This window comes from Rhinichthys klamathensis, unplaced genomic scaffold (genome assembly GCF_029890125.1).
Source record: "Rhinichthys klamathensis goyatoka isolate OS25496 unplaced genomic scaffold, OSU_Roscu_1.1 h1tg000635l_1, whole genome shotgun sequence".
Taxonomy (NCBI): domain Eukaryota; kingdom Metazoa; phylum Chordata; class Actinopteri; order Cypriniformes; family Leuciscidae; genus Rhinichthys; species Rhinichthys klamathensis.
In genome coordinates this window covers 1612501-1615412 of record NW_026607081.1, presented here as the reverse complement: position 1 = coordinate 1615412, position 2912 = coordinate 1612501, and positions in this window count along the sequence as shown.

The window sequence follows — 2912 nt, the reverse complement described above, 5'->3', positions numbered from 1 at the left end:
TGGAAAGATTTATTAATTTTTTCAGGTTTATTTGATGAATAGAAAGTTTAAAAGAACAGCATATATATATATATATATATATATATATATATAGAGAGAGAGAGAGAGAGAGAGAGAGAGAGAGAGAGAGAGAGAGAGAGAGAGAGAGAGAGAGAGAGAGAGAGAGAGAGAGAGAGAGAGAGAGAGAGAGAGTATTCTGTAATTCATTCAATTCAACCAAAATGTTTATATAAATAAACATACACTTTGCATGTATATAGCCACATTTGAATATATACGTATATTTTCTTCATGCAAAAAAAAGATTAATGCTTTATTTTACACCATTTCTTGCTGTATCAAATAATGTATGACAATGTTTCCATAGGTGAAACCAATGAGGGTCTGGGCAAATAAATACATAAAAAGCATTTAAGTCCTCACACAAGAACAATGCAAAAGCAAAGGGCCTTAGGGAGATTCCCAAGAGCTGCATCTTCCTTTCCATGAGGGTTGGGTGTGGGAGTGGGGGATGGGGAAGTTACCGCTTCATTCACATGCATAATATCAAACTTAAAGAAAATAATAGTTTGACTGGTGCAGAAGGACAAGCAGCCTTCCGTATTAAATGGACAGAATATATACGATAGAAGCACTTTTCATGTTTTTGAAGGTCAGATTTTGGATGGAAACAGAAGAAAAACACAAAGGCTTAAACAAACGCATTAACCTGGTCTTTGTATTTGAGTAATGTCAATAACAACGTTTTCTCAACGGAATGATTGCACAACAGCTCTGTGTCCTTCGCCTGAGGGTGTTTAAAGTACTTTTCACTTCTGATGAACTATTACATCCCGAGCACGCTCCTATTCCAGTTACAATCGACATTCTGTGTCAAAACAAATGAAGGCTGTCTTAGTAAGCATTACGAGTGACACAATGACTATTATTCTGTATTAAAAGTATTAAATAAATATAATTTCCTTGAATGATTGATTGTTCTGCAAAAAACTTTATATGTCAAAGTTCATGCAATGCACAAAATAGACTTGCTTATTTGAATACTGATTATGCCGAATAGTTTTCTTCTACGTAAGCTTGACTAAAGCGATCTTCACTTCTAAATATGCTATAATTCTGACTTTTAACCAATAAAGTAACAGTAACAAACCCTGATGCCTTTACATTCATGTGTTTTCTTGTGTGAGCCCTCTACCCCTCCCCCACCCTACATGAGCAGTGTGTGTGTGTGTGTGTGTGTGTGTGAGTTGAGGGGAAGCAATGCAGGGGACGTGATAAGTATCTGCTCTCTCAAATAACAGCCAAATTTACTTTAGTTTCTTGCAGTTGCAGAATAGTGACGTTTCAGTGCTTATCTGTGTTTTGTGAAAGAAATAATGAATGGAATCCTTGTGGAAGGAGAGAAAGCAACTTTATCCACCTCTATTATGGACATTAGTCAAAAGCATGGGGAAAAAAGGACGTCAGGGCTTTAAATGCAAGTTTTTAGGATGATGCCGTCATGAGGTGTGGCTACATGAACTGGAATAAATACCTTTTAGCCCTCCTTTAGACACGAGGCAGCAGGATAAAACAATATTATTGTGCATAATTTCCCAATTATACATTTTTAAGCTAATTTAATAGTGAGTTTTAGGATAAATAAAATGTTAGCTGTGAAATGTACTTTAACAAGACAAAGGAGTCGACAATTTTATTCCAATTCCAAATGTCATTTCCACCACAGAATACTGTTAAACATAATACATATTTTGAGATGTGTTGGAAATGCTGACTTTTTAGGACAAAAAATTACTCCTGTGATGCATGTATGAACATTAAGGCTAGGCATACTAGCTTAAACTAGCAGAAACAAAATTACCCACAGATGAAGGTGAAAACAGCCATTTACTAATATGAACAAAAATGATGTGGACAAGATGGATTATTAGCAGAATTATCGTTGTTAAGATAATATAAACTGAGGATAATCTTTTATAAAAGGTATGTTTTGTTACTTTTAGTAAACATATTTACGTTTTTATTCTTCTTATGGTCTAATAACATACGGGTACCAGCTGCACCTCCGGGTTTTGAAAGGACAATTGTTTACAATGCTGGCTAAAATGAATCCTAATACTTAGGCTACTGTTAACTTCCTTCTCATTAACGGAAGCCATCCCCACATAATAAGAGGCTGTGCATAACTCTCATACCTCAGTTCATTGTAAACAATAACCGTAAACCAGTTTCAATGTAACAATCTAGAAGAATAGTTGAGAGGGTCATGTGATCAGAGGTGTTCCACAGAACGCGGTGGGTTGCCTGAACGCGACTCCCAGGCAGCCTCATCCGACTCATTTTCGTGAACGGTTCCTTTGAACAGTTCATTAAGAAATTCAGTGATTCTTTTACGTTGGTACGTAATTACGTCACCACGTGGTCCTTAATATTCCTGCGTGGCAAACTACGTTTCAATAAAGCCATGTTGTTGTTGTTGTTGTTTAATACGTTTTTTTAAATGTAGTTTAATTTGTTGCAGCAGGCTTGTCTAATTTAGACAGCCTAAATGAAATTAATATTGTAAATAATATTTAACAACACTAGAATAACTGTATGTTGTATGTTTTAATAAAATCAACTCCGTAGGCCTATATGTGTGTTGATAAAATTGTTATTTTTTATATGTTTTATGTTTTTTTATATGTTATACATATTGTTTTTTATTTTTTTTAACCCTCTGATATTTGTGTGTAGCCTACTGGCGTTTTTTTTTTTTTTTTTTTTTTTTTTTGACCAAAAATAAAAAGTCATAATTTTCTCACCCTCATGTTGTTTTAAACCTGTATGAGTTTCTTTGTTCTGTTAAACACAAAAGAATATAGTAAGAATGGTAACCAATTGTTTTCTGGTCCCCATAATAGTATATATTT